This window comes from Apteryx mantelli, chromosome 3 (genome assembly GCF_036417845.1).
Source record: "Apteryx mantelli isolate bAptMan1 chromosome 3, bAptMan1.hap1, whole genome shotgun sequence".
NCBI lineage: Eukaryota > Metazoa > Chordata > Aves > Apterygiformes > Apterygidae > Apteryx > Apteryx mantelli.
The window spans coordinates 59,102,234-59,129,320 of record NC_089980.1 but is presented as its reverse complement, the minus strand read 5'-3'; the positions used below and the strand labels follow the sequence as shown (position 1 = coordinate 59,129,320).

Sequence of the window (27,087 nt, the reverse complement as noted above, 5' to 3'; positions counted from 1 at the left end):
TCATGCTGATCAATATCTGCTCTGCACAAAGAGCCTCTGTCCCTCCGGCAGCACAGGCAGAACGGGCTGACGCAGGAAGTTCATTTAAGCAAGAGCAGGGGGCAAAACTGGCTGACGTTGTGCTGGACTGTGCTGTGTCCCTACTTTTCTCCTCTGCAGACTGGCTTTTAAGCCACACTCCTTGCCACCCATTCCTCCCTGTCCCTCCACTTTCAATCGGCTTCACAGTCCCTTCTTCCATTTGTCCTTTTTCTGTGGTTTATCATCTTTTGCCTTTGGTTTCCTCTGTACTTCCTCTCCTCCCCCAGACAAAAATGCGATATTCTGTTGTCTCCTCTCTCCTTCTACCTTTTAGCAGCAGATCTATTTGCAGTGCAAGCCCCTTGGAGCAAAGACTTTCTTACAATGAGTTTGTGCAGTGCCCATCATGCAAAGATCCCAGTCCAACCCGAGGCCCCTTGGTGTTACTTAAACAGCCCATCCCCATGGATATGCCAGTGCCCTCCCTCCCGCATGGATGTCAAGGTCATTTGGGCCTCTGCTGCAGACACTGTCTCAGAGGGCCCAGCTGAAATCACAGCTCACAGACTTGTATGCAAGAGCTGCCTGATGATGGAGCTTCCAGCATCTTCTTCAAACACTAATTAACTTTGTGGCAACTCCCTTAAGTCTCCTCCTCTTTCTTTTACCCCCATCTCTGCTCTTCTGCAGCTCCCTGGCTTTTCCACACCCTACCTCAGACAGCGAGTGGAGCAAAGCTCCCTTTGCTGCCTTGCCCAAACCTGTAGGGTCTCAGGTGTCATTTCCGCCCACTGCTGGGACTGGTGACACAGCAGTGGCATGGGAGGAGCAGGGAAAAGCCACCCTGCCTCTCACAGGAGAGAGCAAAGCTGTCCCAAGCTGGCGGCCCCTTTCTGCTGGGGTTTGTGAGGCTGATGCCTGCTGCCTCCTCCCCTGCCCAAGGCGTGGGAGCCGCCTGCCTCCTCCAGCAGCCCCGGCTGGCCGGGCCTGTTGGAGCAGCGCTGGGCGGCCCAGGGCCAGCAGTGCCTCCCCCAGCACCCGTGAGCTGCAGGGGCCAGTTCAGCCCCAGAGCTCAGGGCTGGCGTCGACTGCCCCTCGCTGTCTGGTGTCAGGCTTTCGGGGCGACACCTGGGCGCAGGCGAGACCTCCCAGGCTTGCCGCCAGCAGCGCTAAAGCGATGGCCTGGACTGAGCTGGCACTGAGTAATGCAGCGGGGAGCAGAGCAGGGCTCCCGTTCGCACAGGCTCTGAGGAAGGTGAAGAGGAGCGCTTGAAATCCCCAGGTGTTTGGTGTGGAGTAAAATCAGCCAAGATATTATTTTCCTGATTGTAAAATACTCTGCTGATGTGCTGGGGGTTGGGAGTCTTATGGCAAACAAAAATGCTGGAGATGGGACTGTAAGAAATGGTCCCAAAGGTTTGATGTATACACAGAAAAGGCGAAAGGAAGGATCCATCCTTCCCTGGGAGCCTTTCAAAGTACCCTCTAATCCTTTTCAGGGCGTCTGCACTGGCTCGTTGCCCTTCCCCTGCGAGCAGCTGTCTGGCTGCCCTGGGATCTGTCGCTCCCCTTAGCTCAGTGCAGGGTGGTCAGGTTTTCTGAGGGGCTGCTGGCACCCATGTTTGCTCAAGGGGCTCCTCTTACCCCCGTTCCAGGCTCACCAAGGACTGGCCATAGCAGAGTTGCCCCCTTGCTGCCGTAAGGAGGGGTACCGCGAGCCCCGGGCCTCTGCCATATGGCCGATTTTAATGATTCCCTACCTTTCTGGGGCAGTGAGTCTCTTCCCTGACCTGCCTCTGCAATCTGCTTTAATCCACGGCTCAGAATAATTGGTCCTCCATCAAGGTGCCTGCTTACATAAATGCCATGGGAAAGCAAGGCTAGGTCACAGCTCGGCGAGGCAGGCACTGCCCTTGCTGTTCCCGAGCCATGCTTCATCTGTAGTATTTGCTTCTATTCACCACATTGTGTCACTCAGCCTGTGGCCTTACTGGGCACTTTATGAAAATAAACACTTTTAGTCAGTGCCAGCCAGCTGGTCCTTTCTTATTTGGAGGCAAATTTCATTCTGGCAATGCATGAGCGTAGTTAACTGACAGAAAGGAAACAAAGGCAAAGCTTTTCTCTGTTACGTAGAATGATTTTGTTGTTAAAAATGATTCAATTATGATGAGCTTGATTCATTAGCTTTAAAAAATCATTCACCTGCAAAGATAGCTATCTTTACGTTTTAATTCCACTTGTAAGTGACTTGGTTTGACCTATTTTGCTAGAAATAGTAATTCTGTTCATGAATACCATCTGCCCATTCAGACTGCTCATGTACCAAATAATATCTTCGAGGCTGGAGCTTACAGCTTTAACTATCACATGATACACAGTCCCATGCCTCTTAATCAGAGCATCAAGTGATTTATTCAACGTGCTTTTTTATTTCCTGCCACAGCCTGCCCGCTCAGAAGTTTCCAACAGCTTGAGGTGGCCAGAATTCACTCTTGAGGCTGTCTCCTTTCTGACCAGCAGTGCTCTTATGAGCAGCAGCCCTTTCTGCTTTGCCTTACTGGGTTCATTTGTCTCCCTGCAAGCTCTTGGGGTGAGTTTCCCCACAAAGCAGTGAGCATTGTGAGATGGAGCACATAACTCCAAAAAAGCAGGAATGCGACAAGATTCCCCTCCCCATCTCCAAACGTTAGACTGTAACCTGCTTTCAGGTACCACACCTGGTACAGTGGGCCTCTGCACAGGCTAGCCTTTAGGCACTGGCACAGTGTAAATGTTATTGGATTGACAAGATCACATGAGTAAAACTACTTGATGTTTCTGTGTAACATTGCTACACGAAAGCTCAGCCTGTAATGTATTTGGGAACTGATATTTTTGTATTTACATGGCCCTAATCGGAAAATGACATCTCATGGGTGAGCCCTGTGTCTGCTGGCATGCCACTGAATGCCTACCTGAGCTCACCTGCAAGGTGAGCAACAACAGTTATTTAGATATATACAGTGCATTCATTTAGCCAAAGTTTCTGCTGGAAATGAAACTAGACGTAGCTACCCAAATTCTGATCCAATTACCACACTTTAAACCTAGCATTTTTTACCTCAGAGCTGCTCCTGAGCTTTTGCAGATCTATTGAAAAAACAATTCAAAGATCAGAGAAGAACAGTTTGGCCAACAATAGCAAAATGTTACAGAAAGCCAGGAAAAAGAAAAAGAATTAATTTTAGGTCCCTGATTTGAAGAGTTTGCTCTGTGTAGGACAGTCTGCACTGATTCATTTTGTATAGGCTATACTTAAGGTTTATGCACCAGACTCCCTTTTCACTTGAAGCTGCCGTTTGATAACAGTACAGGCTCGCTGTGCCTATAACAGGAGACCAGGCAGGGACTCGCAGGAGAGACTCCTGCATGCCGGGGTGTGTTTAATTACAAGTCTATCACCCAAACCTTGGAGGGTGACGGCTTCCAGGAAACTGTAGCAAGGGCAAACAGTGAAGATAGCTCACTAACCTCAATTTGGCCTTCTCATAGGCATCAAGGACAGATATCGTCCAGGGAAGAGGACACAGTAGCATGTTTCCATGGGACAAGTGTCTCCAAACACATGGAAGGGTTTGTGTTGACTCATCAGCTTAATCCCAGGCAATGACATTGCACCGTTTTGTCTCCAAAGGGCTTCTAGGTAGGTCTAGTATATAAACTACATTTCCCCAGCATTAATCAGAACTTGCCCTGTATTCAGAACCTGTGACACCAATTTTGATGGTAGAATCACACAGATAATATTTTCACAGACAAACTATCCTGGAAAATCTGTTCCACAGTCAAAGACCTAAAGCCTTCCTCTTTCCTTTAAATCACTAATGTACACATTTCTGCCTTTCATTTCTGTTCTATATGCCTTCCTTTTTAGACCAAAGTGGTTTATTTGTGAAAAGTTTGCTTGTGAAATCAAGGGCCTTGCCACATTAAAGAGTTGGCGTTGTGGACAGAGACCTTGAAAGCATTTCTTGCATCTTGAAAGTTCTTACAGGCCTGTGAGCTAAGGAATCACTGTCACCCACTCTTTCCCAGGGTGAACAGAGACCAAAGTTACAGAGGAAGATTTTGAAAAGCTGAGCATTGATCTGCTGACTCCTAGCCTGCAACTACAATCACAAGACCATCCTTCCTCCCATTTTAGAAATCAAAAGCAGCAGCCAAAAACAGAGAGAAAGCATACAAAGCTCTCTCTTTCATTGGAAAGTGCTTGAATATTAAGATCAAAGGCAGCGGGTGCAATTTGCTTTGATTTTAGGTCAGAGTCAAAATAAGGAAGGGAACTTGCCAAGCATCCCCTTTTAAAATTCATCCGTCCCTGAACATGCATGCTTTGATTTTGGCCATTTAATTGAGATGACAGCCTCCATCTGTGACTCCATTGCACTGTGTTTCTCTGCAGTCCTATGAACAGAATATAAGACCTGTTACAGTGTACACAGGGTTGGGGAGGAAGGTTGTAGCCAGAGCCATGCAGTGGACTGCCAAGGATACCGTTCTCAGCCTCTGCTGACTCTTAAGTGATGTTCTGCATTTACATGTTTTATGTAGAATATTGCATCAACACTGAAGAAGCGACGCCCTCTGGGATGAGTCATTTGTGTATCCTGTGATTGTGGTTTTGTATATCAGCCTGCCAGGATAAAGATTAGCATCCTTTGGAGAATGACTAAAAATTCTATGTTGCAGCTACATCAGCATCAACTGTCTATGTTAGTATTAGCTGCTAATTTTTGTAATCTTTCTTATCCATTTCTTGGATAAGATTTTGTGTTAACAGAAGCAGACATTAAACTTTCTTAAAGAGCCTGGTATTCCTATCGCTGGCCAGGGCAGCACTGGTGTTACTGAGGTGACAGTTTCTGTGACATCCAAAGGATTAGAGCAGCATTTCCTAAATGTGTTCAGTACAAGTAGGATGTGTTAAAACAGCTGGTATGCAGAGTGCACTCCCCAGAGGAGAGCCTCTGCTCTCCAGGACTGCTCTGTGAAAATACATTTTCAAGAACTGATCTGGCAAAAACGACTCCACTTATGGACAGCAGGCACCTTATTCTAGAGGCAAGCACCCTCCATCTGTCTTCATGGTGTTCACGTCACTTCTCTCTGCAGCCACTGAGGCTTGGACACCAGTTGCAGCTCCTTGAAGCAGTAGCTTCCAGGAAGGTTTCAAATGGGAATCCTGTCAAATGATGGGCAAGGCTGGAGTGCTACTGTAATCCCCGGGCTACTCCACTCAGTCCCCTAGTGCCAGCACCAGCCTCTTTCTCCAAGCAGAGATGAAGGTGACTGATCAGCTTTTATTCCTTGCTGGGCAGAAACAATTTAGAGACAGCTGAGGTGATTGCAGGACCTCCCAGAAATGTGTAGGGAGAGCCAGAGCATGGAAGATGGCTCCCAAAGTTCATGGTGCTTTTGTCAGACACCTTGCAGCAGCAGCATGAGGGGATGGCTCCATGCTGTATTGCAGCAGATCTTTGCAGCCTCTTTTAGATCCAGACTCTGACCATAAACTGATGGAACCAGATTTTTCCCGGTTCCCAAAATGAGGAAGAGCAGTGGCAGAGTTGTTGGATGAGGAAATGAATGTGTCTGTGTCCCCATGAGGGCCTTGGCCCTACCGCACCACAGCTCTGTTGGTTTGAAAACTAGGTGGCTTCCTGGAAACTTCTTGCTTTTCATTGGCAGCAGTTGTTCAGCTTGTGGCTGGAAAAACTGCAGCGGGTCCTTCTATGGTGTTTTGAGGTACAGGCAAATGGTACACCAGAGTTCATGAGGAAAGTAGGTAGACGAGCTCTCCAAGAAGCCAAAACAGGAACTTAAGCTGTCTGTTTTATCCTCTTCCCCAAGAAACCCTAGAGAATAGTAACATATAGAAATACCAGTCCGTGACGGTGCAGATATTAGAGGACTATATTGCAAAGAGTTAGGACAAGAATATAACACGATCAGGCATGTTAAATACTACAATAGTCTGTGTGCTCTCTTTTCACTGAAATGCACTGTTGCTCTCTTAGCTGAGTGTCTGACTGAATGCATACAACCAACAATAATGATGAGAAATACTTTTGACCATTTGTGTAACCACATATAATTTTACTTGTTTTCAACTGTCTCTTATTAAGATGAAAAGGAGTAGAAAATGCTGAAGTAAATGGCTGAATGAATTTATGTTAAACAATAGTTGACATCTGAGATCATGTTTTCCTCAGAAAATGAGCTAGAATGTATGACCTAAGGAAAAGTCACTTAGAACTATCATCGCTGTAACACAAAAAGTGTAATGCCACAGTCAGGAAAATAGTAGAGAGAGAATCTAGCAGCTTGTCAGGCAGTGGTAATTGTATAACATGATATTTGCAATGAATGCATCTAAAGGCAAATATGAATGGACTTCTCTGATAAAAGATCACCTTGATTTTTCAGTCAAAGCATAGTGTTACAAAGCAGTTTAAACCAAAACTATTTGTCATGGAGTAAATACACCTACAGGAAAACCAAGCATTTTCAGTAATAATGGTATCCAATAAAAAACCTAGTGGAATAAAAACTGATGAGTCATGTGACATTTTATATCCCATTAATATTTTGGTAGATAGTCATAGCTTCATTTGAATTTGAAATTAGTAATATGCACTTTTTTTCCTATTTGTTGACAGCATAAAGCACTTCAAAAAAAAAAAAAGCCTTGAACACTGTGCCCTGTGAGGTATACACAGTTCTAAGCTGAGCTAATAAGAACATCCTGCAACCAAAAAAAGAAAGAACAGTTCTCTGTACATCAAGAATAACAATAGCAGTGAGAGTTATGATCATTATATTAAGCCATGCAGCCACTTACTAAGTGCTAATCAATAGAGACAGATTTAGCAACTCATGTAAGTCATTTCCAGTAACAGAAGTAGGCGGAAGGCTCAGAGACAGCATAGCAACAAAACTGTTCTGCCTGAAGGAAGCCATTTCCATCAGTCAAACTTCATTGCTGTCAGCTGTGACACACACAGGCCATGTAAATAGTACACTTTTGGTGCTGCATGCATGCAGAACTCAGGCTTTTCTGCTCCCAAATTACACATCCCTGCAATCTGGTCTGAACAGAAACGTCTGTTTAAAAGGGTAATCATGTTAAGATTTAGGTCCAAGCTGGGCTTGAGACAGAAACAACAAACTGACTTTATACAACATGCAGGCAGACTTGAAAGTCTGACGCTCTCACCCTCACTGGAAGAGCATTTCCAAGCTTCAGGGTACTGCAGACTGTCCTGGTGGTGTTGCATTTCCCTTGCTAAGCCTTCACCAGGTGGTTGTGCTTGCCTCCCAGCCTTGGACACATCCTCAGAGTGGGCAGGAGCTAAACTCTCTGCTGCCTTTGGACCCCTGCGCTCCTGCTCGGCACGCAGTTCCTCTGCCTTCAGCAATCCCTGGAGAGAGGAGATCTCTATCCCCACCCCAGTACAACCACAGGGGCCCCAGGACTTCCCACTAGCCCAGGCACATACAGGACCACACCGCTAACTCTTAGGACACGCTGTTTTCCCATTCCACTGGCAAATGATGGTTCAAGAACATAGAAAAAAACACTCTGGGCACAAGTTTCTGACAAATCTCTGGATAGTTTAGAGAGCACCAGGCATGCACAGCTCAAGGTTACGCTCACAGGCCCCACATCTTCATGGATCTGGGTGGTCTTTGGCTCAAATCAGTCCTTTAGTGAGCCCAGGGGTTTTCCTTTCCCTCTTCTCTGCTCTGCATGGTTTCTTCTTCTCCTTAACATGAAACTTACTTTAACATTTGTTAGCTTTCTGCTGCTGCTAGTCCTTTTTTCTTCCTCTCCCTAAAGTGTCTTGTGTTAGATCCCTTCCACTGAGGTCATCAGACCTTTTTCTCATTCAGCAATAAAATTCTTCCCTCGGATGTTACTGTTTAGTTGCTGGCACACCTGGGCACTGCGCAGATGGATTTCTTTCTGCTGGAGCCAGTTCTTTGTCCCAGGGGCAGTCAGTGTGAATAGAGGATCATCAAGGTTGAACAATTCTCCTCTGTTAGCCTGGTATCAGAAGCCTTCAGAGACCTTTTCTTTAATCAACATAGAGACAAAAAGACAATGGGAAAGGCATTGGAAGCCAATATTCAAAATGGATTTGCTGTGTGACACAAATACAGACACCAGCCCTTTCTATCAAGCAGAACTGATAAACCATGGCTAAACACAAACTCCCTCAAATGTCAGGCAGATCACCTCTTCTGAAAGCATGCAGAGAATTTAGCTCTCCTTCTGAAAGCATGCATGACCCCTTCCTTCTCTGCCTTCACACTGCTCGACAACCCAGAGCAGGTCGGGTACTTAACATTTACACAGGCAAACACACCTAGCCATGGTCAGGCTGTGGAGAGCCTCTCTAGGATGTAACGCTTGTGCCTGCTGGGCACCCATTCCCCCCACATCCCAGGTGAGCTCGTTCTATTTATATCCTCTCCCTCTGTGCATGGCTTTTTCGTGCTGTTTTAATAAGACTAAACTTCCTACTGCTTTAATCTCTCAAGGTGACTTTGTAGTTTTGGAGTATTCCAAAACAAAAGGGAAGCCAAAGTTTTTAAAGAGCTGGCCACTGTCTCTCCGTTGTGACCGTAGGGACTCTCAAGGGCACACAGGCAGTACTGCAGTCAAAGAAAGTGGCACATGTGCCCACATACCGGGTTTATGTAAATCTGAAGTCAACAAGACTATCGTTTGGAAACTGTACTTTGTACATTCCTGTAATGATAAGTGTTTGTGGTTTTCTGCACACAGCATCTACTGTGATGGGGCACTTTCTATGGTTAGAGCCTCCAGATGTTTATAAAAATGCAGACAATTAATTGTCACTCAGTTTGAATGTGTGAGCTTTTGCAGCACTGTTGCAGCTCACAAAAAAGGTGAATTCTGTGGGTGCTCTTGAAGTGTGAACTCTTTGTTCATTATGACTAGGTGAAATAGGTACTTTTTTTATCATGCTGTCAGGGCCTGATTTTGAAAAGGTAGAGGCATGTACCTAAGATGTCAATTTGCAGTGTATGTTTGCCTATAACACATAAACAGGCGTGGGTGAAAACTGAGCACACAAGAGTCAAGGGTGGGTTGCATCTAATCTCACTTCTAGTTTAAGGCAGTTGCCAGGGCTCCTTCTATAGCCAGTGGGTGGGGGGACATCTTCATCCTACTTGGTCTGCATAGCTGTTTTAAGGTGGAATGACTTGCCTTCTGGAGGCTCCTATCTCTCCCCATTGACTATAGAAGAATTTTGGTTTAGACTGGACGTCTAATTTAGAGAAGGATAAAGCTCAAAAAGATGAACCCTATGCCTAGGGATTATGTAGAAGTCCAATTTCCAGGCAAAACTCTTTAGAGTCAGCAAAAGTTTCCTAAATGCCTGGGCAGACGCACAAACAAATTTGCATTCACTTTATGAAATGAAGATACTACAGCACTCATGCAGGAATTGTTTTAAACTTCTGTGTCAAACAAAAAATTCTGCTATAGTATTTCATAGCCTCCTGTGCCAGGTTTTGTCTCCTTGAAACTGAGAAGTTTCTCTTGGTATAAGAATAGGAAGTACTTTTATGCCTGGAGAATTTCCAATAGCTTTCCAAAATTGAGACGTCAATAGTGATTACTTGTTTTCAGCAACATTGTATTGGTAATCTCTTGCACCAGTGGGTTCTTCTTTCTTTATACAAACTGCTAGTTGCACAGAGATTGCCTGAGTTCCCCCTCAGACAAACAAAAATTTGTGGTAACTCTTCCAAAGTTCAAGTGATATAAACCTGGGGTCTATAAATCCAGAATCAAGCACAATACAACTGCACTTAGCCAGCACTTGTGCTGTTCAAAGAGCGTATGGTGAGGTTTGCCTTCATTGCAAGGCTTAAGTGGTTGAAATGCAAACTGAAGGCAAAATGAATGGTGCTGCCCTTCATCTTGCAAAAGCAGATCTCCCTCCTCCCTTGTGTTGGCGCAGTACTTGTGACTATGCAGTCAAACAAGTCAGCAAGCTGATCTGGTTGAAAACTTGCCCTAGAAATATAGCAGATTGTTTTTCAGCTGGATTAGTGGGCTGATCCAGCTGACTGCAAGATTAGACAAGCACTGGCACCTCCTTTCCAGCACTTGGGCTTAGTGAAACTGCACGGTGAGATGTAGGTGTGACCACGCAGAAAGTGAAAAAGGAACTTCCCCCAACAAATGTTTCAGGCAAATCTCAAGACTGTTGCACTGACAAGAGAACCCATAAAAGGTAATTCAATATATTAAAACTAATGGGTAAATTGGCATGGTGATATGTGGCAGGGGAGCTAAAGGAAGAACTTTGAAACATTAATTCTTCATGAGAAATACAAATATTACATTGACAGTTCAGTGCTCAGGAAGGTGCATCAGGAGTTAGTGACTGATAGTGACTTCTTAGTTCCTTCCATCCACGCTTTTGGCACCTACTTGTTGCCGGTACGTTCACAGTGCAAAGTTAGATCACTGCCTTCAAGAGTTCATGGCTTCTTCCCCTTTAGCTGAAAGTATCACACCAGCATTAGCCATGAGAAAGTTGGTGCCTATGCAGTTGTGATCATTCATATTTAAAACAATTCTGTATTTTAGAACAAATAATTTCTTTATTATGACTAGCATGAGGGGATCCTGGCCTTGCTGGTCTTGTAGGTTCTATGGAAATGGAAATTCAAAAAGAGACTTTTAAAACTGTGTACTTAAAGATGTATGTGCAGATTTTGAATTGCATGGTTTGATCACTTTTTTAATGTGAACAGAGAAAGTGGAGCCCAGAAACTTTTTTTTTTTTTTTAATTCAGCTCCTGTTTGCTCATTGAAAGTTTTTTGGCAAAACTAGACACAGTTTTGAGTTCTTCACGCAGTCTTCTCAGCTCATGAATTTTGTCTTAAGGCTAAACAGTTCTGTTTTTATAGGCCTATGTACAATACTCAGGCAAACACGATAGAATGGCATATTGAAAAGCTTTTAGCCTTGCACCACTTAGCACAATCTTTTCAGCTGTCTGCATTGTTTATATATCCTCTTGCACCACTGGTAGTAAGAGCCTGCATGAGTTTCTTTTCATCTTTCTTCCTTTCCTTTTTTTTTTTTCCAGCAGTACTGCAGACACAGTAGCACAACTTACTAAAAGAAAAGCAAAACAGAGCAACCTCCAAATTCCAAACCTCTGCAGGAAAGGCTGCTTGTGTGAAGCTGAAAAGGAGCCAGCAGATACCAGCAAGGAAACTGTGATTTCATCTCACAGCTGAATACAAACTCCGAGGCTTCACTGCAGCAGCTTGTGCCGATGCAGCCTTGCTCTGACTGGGTCCGTATCAAATGCTGGCAGAGTCGTTCCAGGAAGGAGGGTGCCCATGTCATTCTGTGTCGCTGCCCACTTGTTTTTTAGTTCCAGTTCTGTGAGGATATCAGGTATGCTCTACAGGTTTTTTAACAGCTTTTATTCCTTAGAATGATGCTTAATTTTCAAGGGAAGAGTAGGCTGCATGGAAATGGGGAAGACTGGTAATAGAAAGAGCATTTCACCAAGGAGGGTCATTCCCCTTGCTGTGCACTTGGGTTTCTTGTGGAAGGAGATGCAGGAAGATTACCCTGAGAGGAGGTGTCTGGGGTATTTGCTGGGGATGCAGGTTGGTGGGGAGGTTTGTGGAGAGCTCTGCAGCCTGGTGATGGGGGTCCTGAGAGGCTCCAAAGCTAACATTTAGACATAAGTGATCAGGGGTGAGTAGCATTTGTTATGTGGGTTATGGTGCTTGTCTGGGGAGTCAGATCTGGGGAGTGATAGTTGTGTTTTGATATTTGTGTGTCATTTAGCAGGAGGGCTAGCATTCAGGGGAATGCTGGTGGCTTGAAGATGAGGGAGAAGGCTTAGGAAGGTGTGTGTCGGGCTGGGGAAACATTGAAGATTATAGTAAACTCATTTACACCAGTGTGACTCCAGAGCGACTCTGCGGAAAGCAGTAGAGTCATGCTGACAAAGCTGTGAACAGGATTTGGCCTTCTAATCAGAAAATGAGAATATTTGGCAGAGGGCCTGGAGGGGTGCTGGGAGCTAGTCTCTGAATGTGTAAATGCATGTGTTTCTAAAAAAGTCTGTGCTGGTTACTGGATATATGTCTAAAGCACTCTGAGAAAGAATCACCTTTCATATGAAACAAAGAAACAGTTGCATTTCAGACAGCCACCACTGGACTAAATTATTTAATGCAACTAAATAACTGTAGAGCTCTACTGAATGGATTACATTAAACTGCAAAACTGGCCACCTTCCTTGCCTTGAATCAACATTTTTTTCTCTTTTTGAAAGCCACATTACAGCCTCAAATCAGTGACTTGAAGCAATGCTCAAGACATTTGGAAAAAGAGCAGAAAACATAATAAGACAAGTGTTGAGGGGAACTTACATAGTGCTATCAGAATGGTTCAGACTGAAGCACAGGCTGCTGCTGTTTGTGGGGAAATGAGAGAATCTGAAATACACTTATAGCGTGCTTTGTGCCTGATTGTGTCTTCAGAGCTAGTGACCATCCAAGAAGGCTGTTTTGGAGAAAGTACCTCCTAAAGGAAGCTAGAAAAGCACAAAGACTGCGTGGTACCACACCTACTTCATGTGCTGTGTTTGCTCCAAGAGAGTCAATGCAAACCATGTATATAATGCACGCTGGCTCTCTTGCACCCCTTTGCTCTCTTTATATTATTGCTCTTCTTGTCAAATCCATCCCCTATGCCAGAGCTGAGGCTGGTATAAGTACCAACAAGGAACCAAATGCCTCTAAATATCTTTACTCTGGGGCTGCTGAGCTGGGGGGAAGCAGTTTGCCCGTTAGAACAGCCCTAGGAAAACACTCACATTTACCCATCTAAGGTAGCTCTTGTGAACCCCGTGACAGGCAGGGAACCATCACTGAACCAGCATGGCCTTGCCGTGCTGGTAATCCAGCTCCTAATCTCCCCCAACATCACGTCTGTGTGTCCTTCACAGGAGGGACACAGAGCTGCGAAACCCCCCAAGCTGGAGGCATATTTCAGAGGAGCTCTCTGATTGCTTTGGGTCTACTTCTGCTGGCAGACCAAGAGCACCCTGAATGCTTCTTCCAGGAGAAAGTTACACCTACCTGCTCTTGTTTTTTCACCACCTGACAATGGCTGTCACTACTGCTCCACCGTAGCACTTTGCAGTGATATCTCGGTGGAGAGTACTGCTCTTGGTGTTGGTTGAACCATATGAAAAGCGATTAGCAGTATTTCTGTGACCAAATGCAGTGCATCCTGCTGTTATTCATGGAGATGGATTGCTGCTTCTGAAGATGGGGACAACCCATGCTCTAATCAGAAAAAGATGTTTGTAAACACTGAGCATCTACCTTTGCTGAATTACCTTTCCTTTTCCAGCAAAGGCAATTCACTAAGAAATTCTAAGGCAAATCACTAAGAAAATGGCCCTCTTATTTACAATTAGACATTTCACACTGTAGATCAGAAAGTTTTGATTACTCCACTGGGGACCAGAAACAAAACGATTAGGCTGCGAAACAGAAATCACAGGGAGAAATACAGTCAGAGTCCTGTGCAACAGCAGAAGGGTTTTAAACAGATTGTTTTGTTTATAATTATGTACTGTTAATATATCTGTAAAAATCACAGTCAGTTTGCCAGAAAATTATTACATTTATCTGATAATTTATTCATAGTGTTGTGATATACAACTTTCTATTGTTTATCTGGCTTATCTATTTTCCTAAAAAAAAAAAACCACCAAAACTAATCAATATAGAGCAGCAGCACTTTTTGTGGAAGACAACATTTTGCAGTTGAATCTCTCTGATGCTACTATTGACTATATTGAACTGAAATTTAGAAAAGCCCTGCTTTAAAAAAGGTATATAGATTACTGCAACAAAAGCTTTATGTTTCTGTTTTGAGGTTTGACCTGAAGTAATCTCAGAGTTCTAGAAATACTGGACAAACTGGTAGAAACGATAGTGTGTAATGTAATCAGTAGGCTCAGGATACAATGAAGAAAAATCAGCATAGCTTTTGTGGAAAAAATAATGTCTCACAGATCTTCCGGAGTTTTGGGGTGGGAAGAAGGGGGTCACCAATCAAGTTTCACAGGAATCTGTACCTAGGCTTGTGTTGTTTGACATATTCATAAGGTATCTGGTAAAGGAAGAGGAGTTTGAGGTGAGAGAATTTGCTGATGATAAATTATTCCGGTTGTACAGATGAAAATCAACTGTAAAGAGGATTTCAAGATATGAGTTATTGGGTTAAAAATGGCAGAAAATTTTTGATGAAATACTGAATTATCTCCTATTACTCATGAAAAAGAGATCCAAGTTATGGTACACAGTTTTATGAAGTTATCAGCCCAGTGCTCTGTGGTAGAGTAAGACAGCAAATAGAACATTAGAAATTTTTAGGGGAAGAAAGGAGAAGAAACCATAATCATACCACGCAGGAAATTCATGGTGAACTCACGTCCTGAATACTGTCTGCAGCTCCAGTTCTCTCACGCCAAAAAAGAATAAGAAAAGCTACAAAGGGCAAGAAAGCTGATAAACAGTTGGAGTAACTTATATACAAAGAATAACTAAATAGTCTTGGACTTTCCAGAGCGGAATAGGAAGAGTAGAGTAGAGATTTGATAATGGGTCATAAAATCATGAACTTCATAGAGAAAGCAGAAAAACTAGAGGAAACCAAGAGAAATTGGCAGGTAAGGTCCAAAACAAATAAAAAAGAGGTGCTTTTTGAACAGATGACTAATTGGACTTTGGAATGCTGTACAGCCTTGTGAATGCCAAGGGTTTAATGGGTTCAAGCACCTACTGCACAAATTAATGGAAGAAAAATTAATCAAAGTCTATCAACCATAAAGATACCACATCTATCCCAGAAAGGTATTGAACCACAGATTGCGGTGAGCTGGAACATGTACTAAGTGTCACTACACCCTTGTGCTCTTTGTGTAGTTTTGTCTAGGTGACTGCCACTGGCCTCAGCTGGAGACATGCTGCTGGGCTGAGTGGCTCTTTGCTATGACCCAGCCTGACCACTTTTAAGACATAATTAGAATTCAGCAGCCATGGACGTATTTGCACTGAAACGAAAATGAAAGGTGTCCCCCTTTCCAAAGAAACAGCAATGACAAAAGGTTAGCTAACTGTCATAAGAATAATGAGCAGTATCAGACTGTTTCGGTATTGTATCCAGACAAAATGAGTAAAGGTTTTTTCCTGCAGGGAAAAGGAGAGATATGCCAGGAGTGGAAAGAACTGGGTAAAAGGAAGCAACACAAAAGATTCACTAAGCTTTATTCAGATAAATACCCCCTATCCACAGTGCATGGTATTTGGACCTGTACTTTCCAATCTACCACTCTGATAATAAGCTCATTTAAAAGATAGATTGTTATCCTGACAAATACTTGGAGATAACCTTTATTATGATGCAAATGGATCAGTAAGTTATGACAAAACAGGCATATGGCAGCAAGCCCATATTCAGGGGGCTCCTCATGTCTTTGTGAATTACCTAATTTTGGTTTTGCTCTCCCATTATACAATATCCACCCATTGTAAACTTTTCACTCCAATTTTCATGTGAATATTTTAGGAAGCGCAGTGTAAAATTCAGAAATGGTGCATATGTGATGTAAATGAGAATCTACTAGGACTTGTCCTATGAAACAGTACTAATAAGAAAAAAAAAAGAGTTCCTTCTCCGAGTTAGCGAACTTCATAGTGTTTATATGGATAGGTAAAGTTACTGTAAATTGCAGATTAGCTTTTCACAGTGGGTTAGGGCTTGAAGTAAGGTTCTAGTGAAGATATAGAAGTTTGTATTTCCACCTGAGTTAGTAGTTCCAACGACAAAGACAAACCTAATAAGGACATGTGAAAACTGCAGTCTGACATGCCTTTATTGAGATTCCACCTCAGTTTAACTGACTCAAGTCAAGAGCACATCTTTTGCCTATTTATTTGCTGTAGAATGAGGGCTAGGCCTTAGACCTTGTTACAGATACATGACAGTCTGTAATTGTAAGAGATTATGATATGGTGTAATTTGTACATTCAAGAACTGTAAGAAGGTGCAAATTAAAGCTCATAGTGCAGTATATATGTATTTATACTGTTACACTCTTTGCATTTCTCATGAGGCTTCTCTGACTCTCTGGAGTGCAAGTTACTGTACCTTCAGTCATTTCTATAGAAATTGATTTCAAGCAAGTTTTGTTACACCATGCAAACTCACTGCCCTAAATTCTAGTTTAGTCTACACTGCAAAACTAGTGATTTACCCGAACTTTAAACTGGATGAATTATATCTAAATGGGAAAGCAAATGTTGGTCTAACCAGACCCACTGATTCAAAACTGATAATTCTTTAAGTCATTTTGAATTCTTTCTTATAGATTAGACCTTGGACAAATTTAGGGATCATACAATGTATAACAGCCAGGCTAGCTAGCGAGCTACCTGCTCTTCTATTCTGGAGACTGGACATAGAACCATTAATAAATACATCCTTATGTGTGCTGACCAGGAATTGCTGAAATGAAAAAGCAAGCATCTCTGTGAATCAAGCCCCGCTACAGTAGGCAAGCCTAAACAGGATTACAAAGGCTGCTCAGGACTAAACTCTGTTTTGAACTTTATTTAATTTTACCCTTGCACTCTGCCCGTTGAATAATATTTCCTTTTCCTCCTCTTTGGTCTTTCTGTGTCACTAGAGTCAACTAATGAAACATGAAGATCTCAGATAACAAATGTTGCCAGCCCGGATTCGTGCATCCTTGAATTTGTTCAACAACTCTCTCCTCCAACATCAATCTGTAAGTGCATCTACTCATAGACTGTTTCTCCTCATCATATACACAGTATACATTATCCACATCTCAACTAGCATGTTATTCTAATGGATCCCTCAGACCATTCATTGATTCCTCAAGTGCAAAACTATTTTGATATTTTACTCACTCTTTCTGATTTTTTACAGTAATGTGGGAAAAATGGAATATGTGGTTCTTTAGGAAAACAGACCCTTATTCATTCTCTTCTGAAAGACTGATAATCTGAGCTGACTAAAGATGTCCTTTCCAAAAACCTCTCTGATTTAAAATGGTGGATTCAAGACTGCTCGCATACTATATGTATTACTCCAGAGTTTTTATTGTTGATTTTATTGTATTATTAAACCATAGGTAAAATTTTCTAGATAGATAAATACACATTGGAAAGGAAAGAGGGAGAATGAGACTGTATAAACAGCCCACAAAATCTGCACTTTGTTATCTTTGTAATGTTTTCAGCTGAAACTCTGATGATGAGAGTAGATAGATGGTGGTTTATGAAAAATGCATAGCGGGTACAGAAGCAGTTCTGGGATTGGCCAGTGGTCCATTAACTCTTAAAGTTTTGGAAGCACTGATCTAAATCCACTGTCTGTGAATGTTAACACCATAATGTTTTTCAGACACTAAAGAATTTGAGTACTGATGCTTTCTTTGCAGGACTTAGTGCTATGGACTTGTTTTATCGTCCAAGAGAACACTAGGGAAATACTGTTCACATTCTTGTTTTTTACTCATTTTCCATGCCATTACCTCCTGCATGTATGTAACGGGGAGAGAGTTAAGAGTGCAAAGCTGCAATTCATGAAGGATTCTACTGAAAAACTTTATTGATTTCAAGTCAGATTCAGCTGTTATTTGTAGAATAGAGGGAGTTATAAGTGAATTAGCATTGATACAATGAACCAGACATGCTTTAAAGTTATTCTGGCAAGAACTGGGGTCATGCTACTCACTTTAGTGGAGCTGCCGGAAATTTATATTGACATACATGAATTCAGAATCAATTCCCTCGTACATAATATCTTATGGTAAAACTCAGATTTAAAAACTGAACAGCAGGCATGCTGTCATATCTGTAGAGGAGGCTTAATTACTGTAATTAAAGAAAATCCACATGATCTGAAAGATAGGTTGCACTTTCAAGCATCAAGAAAGAACATTACGGTTCTGATAAAATCTTTAATTACACTTACTTACCTTTCTCAAATAATTTTTTTTAGCCCAGAGAGTTTATAATCTTTTTTTAGCAGGCACATGATAACTGTTTCAGTGCCTTTCAATTTATGCTATGACCCTCTTCCCTTCCAAAAACTGTAGTAGATGCCTTGCCTTGCAAAAAAATCACTCATAATTTTGCATGTTGTGGACAATTCTCATCTGAAAACTCTTAATTTCAGTAAAATTTAAGTCAGCAATCTGAAATGCTTCTAATCTTTGCACTTGCAAAGCTAATATTCCAAAGGTGAATTGACGTATTGTTGTACATCTGCCATCAGCTCCACTTTCATTGCTGCTGTTCAAATGCTGCCATACAACAACACAATGAAACGTATAGGCGGCTTAATTTCATTGGTCTCCCTGAGGAAACCATAGACAACATGTCTATCTGTCAAGCGTCACATTGACTCTACTCTACATCTGGTCCCGGGGAAATCACTGAGCAGGAGCAGTGGTACCAGCAAGAGCCTTGGAGTTATTCACAGGCAGGAGTTTCATGGAAGAGAACAGTAGAAACCTTTGGCTTCCTACTGCTGCGAGCAGGAAGGGTGGAGGGATGCCTATGTATAGTCATCCTTCAGCAGCTGGAAGATCTGAAAGAAAGATAAAATATCAATATCTCTTCTTTCTGGTAAACAGGAAGCTCTGGTTCAGAGGTAAAATAGACTTCTCTTTCTTCTACCCTGCAGGAAGTGGAGAGGCTTCAGATGAACATTAGAGAGTTGTCTTCAGAGCAAGGATTCTCCAAGCTGAAGAGTGGGGTGGGGATCTTGGCTCCCTTTCCTCTTCAGTAGCTACTGTGAGAGTTAGGATAGGCAAGACTGAATCCCACCAAATTCTCTAGGATTTGAGAATAAACAGGCTTAAAGGTAGGATTTAATCTATCTGAATTAGCAACTAACTTGCACCTAAATTCTAGGCATTGAGCAGGCCAGTTTTCCTGAAGTCCGTGCGGGCACTGAGGAGAGTTAAGTGCCCTGGAAGGCCTGTGACCAGAGATCTGATTCCCCAAAACGTGGGCATCTGGGCTGGGGCAATGGGTGCCACTGGGGCCCCCAGGCATGCAGCTCTGTGGCTGCTATCTGTAGCTTTGCTCCTGCAGCAAGGTGGCACATCTGGCTGCTTGCCTTATTACTTCCCGCTTTTAGTGAAATAGTAGTGTCACTTTATAGAACCTTTTCTTAGGGACTTAAGACATTTTCAAATGTAGAAGTGTTATCTAGGTGCCTAACTTCCAGAGGAAGGTGCTGTCTTTCTTATGGTCTGCACTGCTAGAGCTTGCAAGGAAGTTGCTCTCTTGGCTCAGACCAGAGGTCCATGTAGCCCAATGACAGGGAGAGACTTTCTGATCCTAAGGTGAGGACTAGTAGGACCAGTAGCCATAATCAGATACCAAGGGAAAAATAAGAAACATGACTATAAACAGACGCCTGGGGAAAGAGTTCAAGAGGCAGTGTGCACACACAAAGCCAAATAAATTAAAGTTTATATTTCTAAAATACTTAACTGCAGTTACCTCAGTAACTACAGTATACACCCCCGGTGTATACACTTTCTCCACTTACTTTGGCAGGTGGGTCCTGGGATCCTGATGTCTGAAGCATTCCCCAGATCTGTCTCTGTGCATCCATATAATCCTTGTAGGCTTAAGTTCTACAAAACCAGTAAGTCACTGAGATAGCCAGCAGGCCCTAAAATAGTAACATCTGTCTGATGCAATTACAGAGTTGAAGCAAATCCTGACCAGGGAACCTAGCAGAGATCAGGGAACAGAAGGCCAATGCACCAGGGTGAGGCTTAAGGATGTAAGCAGGATGCACTGAGGTAAGGATTCTTGTGCACCCAGTGCACTTTTTTCTGATTCAAAGAATCAGGACAGAAGAAGGTTATGCCAAATGTAGCCACTCTTAGGATAAGAAAATTCATGTATGAGTATATAAAGCATATATTTGTTAACAATGCTTGTAATGTATTGCTGCCACTTTTCAAGAATTAATAAATGCTCTGGCCTTGCAAGCTGATTTCCTGAAGAGGGTGAAAACAGTGACATGGAGTCAGGGCACGTTGTTGATTTATTTACACATGTGAACCAGTTCTGAAACGGAGCTGATCAACCAGCATTCGGGGCAATCCCTTCTTTGAAGAATCGCAGCCAAATGCCAAAGCAGTAAATCTGCTTCAAGAATTTACTCAAAGCAAATACCAAAGCAGAGTGCAAACTCTCCTACTGCTTGCAAGGCTCTTTTCATCCAGAACCCTTCCTCAGGAAATGAATAATGCAATGCTGTATAATTTGGAAAGTGCACTGCTACAACCTAGCAACACCAGATATAACCATGTATGCTAATGCATGTGTCTGTACAGGTATAGATATATGATACGTATTTTAAAAGCATTTAAAAATGTTGACCTTAAAGCTGGGAGGCTGTGGTAGAGCAAAGTATTTCTGATATTTACCAATAAAACATTATTTTATGTAATGAGGACAGACAGGAAACTGCACCCTTTAAGCCTGAAGCCAAATATTCATTGGCTTCTTTCTGCTCTGCTCTGAAGGCACAAGCCAAAGAAAAACCACAGCAAAACGAGCAGTGCTCTGGTCGCTATTACACCAGAGCACGGGTGAAAGCTGTGTGATTAAGAAGGGACTGTGAGCCCGAGCTAACAGGCGAGCTCCAGCGGACGCGCCGAGGAGGAGGCAGGTGACCGCAGCTTGCCCCCAGGGGACGAACGAGCCCCCGCGGCGGCGCTGCAGCGCGGGGCCGTTGGCACGACGTGGCTCCGCCGCGCGCGGCGCGCACGAGTCACAAGCTCGAGGCATGGGATCGCCCTGCCGCTGCCTTCCGTGCCAGGGCCGCCGCCTCCCCGAATCCACCTGCGCGAAGGAAACGGACCGAGCGGCTCCTCCCGCCGCCCTCCCCCGCGCCCGGGAGCGGCCTGCCGGGAGGCCCTGCCCGGCGCGACGCACCTCGCAGCGGCCGCCGGGCCGGGCCGAGAGGGGGCGGGGCGGGGCCGCGCGCGCCGGAGGGGCGAGGAGTAGCGGGGGGAGGGAGGCGGCAGAGTCTGCGCGGCGATGACACGACCCCGCCCCGCGGAACCCCCGCCTCCGCCCTGCCAGGAGGCGGGGTCCATTGGCTGGCGACGCCCGCGTGACCTCCGCGCGCCCCTCCCCCCCGCTCGTGGCGGTTGGCGGAGCGGCCGCGGCGGCAGGTGGGGCGCGGCGGGGGGGCGGGCACTGCGTTGCCCTGGCGACGGGGGCGGGCGGGGCCGGGCCCTCCCGCCATGGGCCGTCGGGCGCTGTCAGCGGGATAAGAGAGGCGCGGGCGGGTGCGGCGGGGTGTGGAGCGGAGCCGGTAAGGCGGGCCGGTAAGGCGGGCCAGGCGCCGCCGTCGGGCAGCGGCTTAGTGCCGCGGGCTCCGCGCGGGGGGCGGCGGAGCGAGGCGGCTCGGTGCCGCGGTTTTCTGCTTTCGGTTTTGCTGCCCCGCGGGGGAAGCGCGGCCCCGCGGGGTGGGCTGCGGCCGGGGGCGGCGCGGCCTGCGGGTGGGGGGGGGGGCGGCTGCTCCCCGGTGGGGGGGAAGATCCCAATCCCCTGGGCCTGGTCGCTGGTTTGGTGGCCCTACGCTCCCGCCTGATCTGCGGGCTCCGGCTGCGCTGCGTGCAAGTGCTTAATGCTTTTCCTGTGTGAGGAGATTGTGGGCGTCCGTTTTCTTTTTTTATATTTTCTTGACATTCCTCCCTGCTGCTGGAGGCACACTGAGGGCTCTCTGTTACGGGCAAGCTGTGTTTTGCTATGTGTTTTGCAAAACCAGGGCACAAAGCCTCTCTGTCAACAACGAGTTTGTTGAAGATAGGAGATAGCAATTGAAGAAAAGCAAATGTAGGCTGGCCCACAGAAACAAGATAAGTGATGAACATGAAATACAACAGTCACAGAGCTTCAGCACCTGAACTAGTGGTTTTTTTTTTTTCTTAAATGTAGGAGAAAGAGTGAACAGAGAAGCAATGAAAATTCTTCTAGATATTCCCCCAGCATGGAGGTTAGCATGGGGAGAGTGTGGGAAGGTACTTCTCTGAAAAATCTAAGAATTGGGCATGAACTGATATCCCTGAATGAGCAGAGACCTGTCTTGATTACCTTTACAGTGGGAGAGAAGGTAGAGAAAGGTGAAGAGCAAGAGCATCTTTGGAAATGAGAATAAAATTATTTGTATAAAAAGAAAACAGAGCAGTTGAAGAAATTCAGAAAGGTGGCCACATGGCTAAATGTGGTGTGCTAGGTGTCTGAACAGCATGTAATGGGGTTATAAGTGGGGCCTGACCAGAGAAGAAATGAAGAAGGATGAAATACTTTTTTTAGTTGTAATGCCAAATGAATCAGTAGGACTGGGATATGAGGATCTAGAGAAACTTGGAGTCGAAGGGATGTGTGCATTGTAGACTTGAGTTGTAAACAAAATGGTGCTGCTGTCTATGAGGTCATGGGATAACCTGTGGCAGAAGAAGCAGCAAGGAGATCTGTTTTAGCCATGTATAGCCTAATCTTGTGCTAGGTATCAGCAAAGAGATGTCAGGAGAATTTAACTCTGAGAAAGTAATTTGTCTGGAGTAGGGGTAGATCTGTCCATGCATATTGGTTGAATTTGCTTGCAAATGGTACAACTTGGGCAAGAGATAAAAGCACCACACAGACATTCTATCATAATGGGTCTACAGTAGGATAAGGAGTCATGAAAATATTCCTTTTTGTCTTAAGTATAGACTCGTGACTATCACAAATAGTGTAAAGAAGAAAGTATCCTCCGAGATGCCTTAGAAAATCTGCAGTTTAGTGATGCTCTTGGGTATCTAGGAAAAAGAGTGAACAAAGAATGAGAATGCTTGGTAGATATTATTGTACATAAGAAATTAGCTCTTTTGTGTTGTGTTTTAACTCTACTCTCCTTCCTTCCTCATCCTTCTTTTGGTGGAGAACCTTGCAAGCTAAGAGCAAATAGCTTTCAATGCTATGCTTCCAAAAACCAATGTTAAAAGTAAATGAGACCTCAGGAAGCTAGTACTTTCTTCTTTTGTAAGACTATATTCAGATTTCTTATTAAGAGAACCTTTTTTCATGTCACTCCCCTCTGGCTTCCTCCTCCACCCCTGCCCTCCTCATTAGTTTTTACTGTACTCAAAGACAACTTTCAGTTTAAAATGTTGAATTGATTATAAGACGACTTTGTTAGGTTAGATATTTAGATTAGTGTCAGGTTAGGTGTAATTACAGTTCTTAAATGTTTCTTGTTTTGTCCTGTCTCTTAGCCCCTTGTAGTTTTTTTTCATGTGTCTCCATATCACTTTTTTATTGCAGTTTACGGCAGTAAGAAAAGAGATTATAAGCACCTTGAACAGTATCATGAGATCTGTTGGAAAGTAAAACACCTGGCATGTAAACATTGGAAAAGCAAAGCTATAAATTCTTAACCCTTACTACAAGTATATTGATGCTTGTATATAGTTTTCTGTAGAGTTAAGCTCAAAGAGCATAAGCAAATACTATGAAGTATCAAAAGCATTTCAGCAAGTGTATCACTATGTTTTTTGTCAGTGATTTCATTAATAGACAACTGTATGCTCTTGTAGCTTGGGCAGAGATATAGACTTCTTTTGTATTTGGAGAATTTTGCCACTGCTATGGTAGTATCTCTTCAAACACATAGAGGAACTCTGAAGCAAAGATGGTTTTGATTCTTGTCTTCTGTGGGTAGAAGGGAGAAGAGAGTAAGGTGAAATGATTGTATTGTAAGAGGATTTGGTTGCATTAGGAAATGCTTGCTGTTAAGAATGAACTCACTTGTCCTCTGGAAACAAATTTAAGTACTTTGAAGCAAACAACAAATTTTGACACAACCTCACTAAGGTGTGTTATTCCATCTTTGAGTAGACATCAGGCTCCACAGGCAGTGGCTTAGAGAAGAATTGTCATAGCTGTTGCCTGAGATTTCACTACTTGATATTGTGATGTCTTTTGTTTGTTGGAAAATTGGATTATAATGTTGAAAAATAATTATAATATGCAGGGAAGGAGTCTGTCTATATATAACTAGGCATTCTTTGACTCTTTTTGCCCCCTTTTCCAGTTTAGAGATGGCAGTGAAAGCACCAGTTACTTTGGCAGACTGTTGCTAGATGAAGATTCATAGGCCTCTAGACAGGATCAAGTAGTTGTGCTGCTGTCATCAGAACTACAAGCTCCTGTGGTACTGTTGATCTGGAGATGTGATAAACTTGTTTTTAGATTGGAACAAGATCAGGTAGAAGTGATCTGTTATCACTTAGTCTGTCACCATGACTGTGATTAGTCTGGGCCCTCTAAGCTGCTCTAACAGCTTGATACTGCTGAAGGAGGAGATCTGCCTCCTTCCTTCTTTCTTTTACCTGCAGTGACTCTTGCCTGACACCTTAGCACAGCAATTCAATAACAAAATAATCCAGCTGAAAAAAGGTTTTCTGCAAACTTCTGGAAATGATTCAGATCAAGAAGGAATGGGGTGAGCACAAGTGCTGGTGGAAGGGGAAAGGAAGAGTTGCTGGGAGAGGAACAGAAGCGCCACCTTGATAGCGGTGAACCATTATACAGGTTGAGCATCTTGTTTAACTGTAGCCTCACTTCTCAGGAGGTGGGTACTTTTGCTTAGACCCAACAGGGCAGCTGCCTGAGCTGTCAAGGTGCCATCTTGAATTATTTTTAAGAAGGATTAATAAAGAAGCATGGTATGTAGTATATTCAGCTCTTTCTTTTCCTCACTTCTGGTTCAGATCTTGCATTTGAGCATGTCTTTAAGTGACTTGCTGAAATTAGGGCATGAGAATATCTTGGCTCCAGATTTAAAAAAAAAAAAAAAAAACTTTATACAGAAGCGATACTGGAATGTGTGAAGGGGAAGGGAAAAGAGAAAGATGCCCTGTGTAATCTTGGGGGAGGCTTTTCTAATTGTAAACTTCTAGCCATTTGTGGCTTATGTTTGCAGCTTGAGTTCTGATTAAAATCCCAATTTTTTTAATGGAGGTCAGTTTTGGTACTAATTTTTAGAGTAAAATTGTGGATCTTGCTAGTGTGTGTTTTTTTTAAAGATAGCTGCACTGTGCTCTGTGTGAAGATACATCTTAAATCTGATGCTGAGGGTGCGAGCAAAGCACAACAAAACTTAACACAGAATTCATTAGTTCCTTTAAATGACTGTTCCTTTAAATGACTTTTCTTATTGTTATCCAGATTTTGTTCTGTGGACTTCCTGTTGAGTCTAGTGTGTTTAGAGACTGACCTATAAAGGTCTGAGTGATCAGGAAAAAATATTGTACTTTATTGTATTTTTCCAGGCAACAAGGCTCTTGAGGTATTGGTAGTCTATATATTCTGATAACCAGCTACGCATTAAAGGTGGTGATTGGAAATTTTTTGAGGATGAAAGAATTGCTCCTTTCCTTGATACAGATGTCCTGTTCTTATTTTTGGCAGCAAATAAAAAGGGTCTGGAGGGGAAAATTAGGCATTTTCCTTCTCAACCAATTGCCACACTCTGTGTATGCTTTAATTGATTCATCAGCTAACACTGTAAAAAGTCTTGTTTCTAATCTCCAGTATTTCTTTCCTTGAATTAAGACCATCTAGAACTGGTATGCATATTTTGGGCATATTTCCAAGTCTGAATAGCTTTACTTCAGTGCACTGTTTGGAATTTCTGGGGAATGTATTAAAATATGCAAGTGATAAATAGCAAGGAAAGAATTGTATTCTTTGTCAAGTTTTAAGAGGGATTTATGCTGGTACTAGAAGTGAGTAATATGGAAGCCATGTGATGTCAACATTCAAAGATTGTCACTGCAGCAGTGTACAATAGTATCATAAGGAAGAAAATGAGAACTACCACGCTTCATCTGAGTTTGCTGACATTTTGCTCTATTTCATGTAAAGCACAGTATTATATAGGTTAATAAAGGTTGAGGTCTGGGTAGCCACTATACTTCTCAGGTGTTTCTGAAGCAAATATCGCAATTGTCTTTTAATACTTACGTTTACTCTGCCAACTTTGCATAGAACAAGTTCTAGAAATGCAGTCTCTTATTGAGTATAACTTATTTGATATGTATTAATTCTTGATTCTTATGGAAACTAATGTCCCATGTACCAATTAAAAAAAAAAAGTAGAATGCCAATTATTGAAGGAATTGTCTAGTTAACATTAAAATAAGCTGGCTAATATGTATGTTCTAGTTACTGTAGTCTGTGGAATTTAGTACAACAAGGAGTTCAGTTAAACTAATATACAAGTCACAGAACTCAATAATCAAATTGCGTCAATTAAATAAGCTAATATTTTGCATTTAGGAGAGATGCCTGAATTGCAATTTAAAGATAAACAAATGTTAATCTTGAATATTAAGCTACTGAAGAGAGATAGTCTCACACTTCTCTAGCTTTCAATATATTTTTTAAACTATCTCTTAAAATGTTAATTTGCACGAACTTCCATACTTTAGAAGCTTATAGCCTGTGTAAGAGAGAACATCTCTGAATTAATGCTGATCATGAATCTCTTTTGGGGGCAGGGGAAGATAACGATTAAAATAAAAGCAAATGTTATTGGAAACAAATGTTACGAGACCAGTGACCTTAAAACATTTTTAGGTAAAAACTATGTTGAAGAAGTGGTGGGTATATAGTGCTATGATCCATGTAGTGAAGTCCTGGAACAGGACTATTTCTTGTCATCTCTAAGTGCTGAGATTTCTATTGTATTTTTGTTCCTAGATATTTCTCCACAAAGATCCACTAGTTTTTTAGTCATCACTGCACATTTCAAAATCTCTTGTGTTCTGTAGCTGATGTCTTCTATGGCTCTGGTGTCTTACAGAAGGGAG

The 27,087-nt window shown here is 43.1% G+C and overlaps 1 protein-coding gene and 1 long non-coding RNA gene across 5 annotated transcripts in view; one reads left to right on the top strand and one right to left on the bottom strand.

The window, feature by feature from the left end:
* Nucleotides 1–17,831: 17,831 nt before the first annotated feature.
* LOC136991669 (uncharacterized) lies at nt 17,832–21,218 on the bottom strand. Its single transcript, XR_010883882.1, has 3 exons — nt 21,155–21,218; nt 19,752–19,839; nt 17,832–18,779 (listed from the first exon to the last, which is right to left on the bottom strand). It is a non-coding gene; the product is annotated as an uncharacterized lncRNA (long non-coding RNA).
* A 288-nt stretch (nt 21,219–21,506) lies between these two features.
* The window catches only part of LYST (lysosomal trafficking regulator), an 89,926-nt gene continuing 84,345 nt past the window's right edge, over nt 21,507–27,087 (top strand). For all 4 annotated transcript variants that reach the window (XM_067293492.1, XM_067293494.1, XM_067293491.1 and 1 more), the window contains exon 1: nt 21,507–21,539. The gene's annotated coding sequence lies outside the window, so the exon portion shown is untranslated. The remainder of the gene's footprint in view (nt 21,540–27,087) is intronic.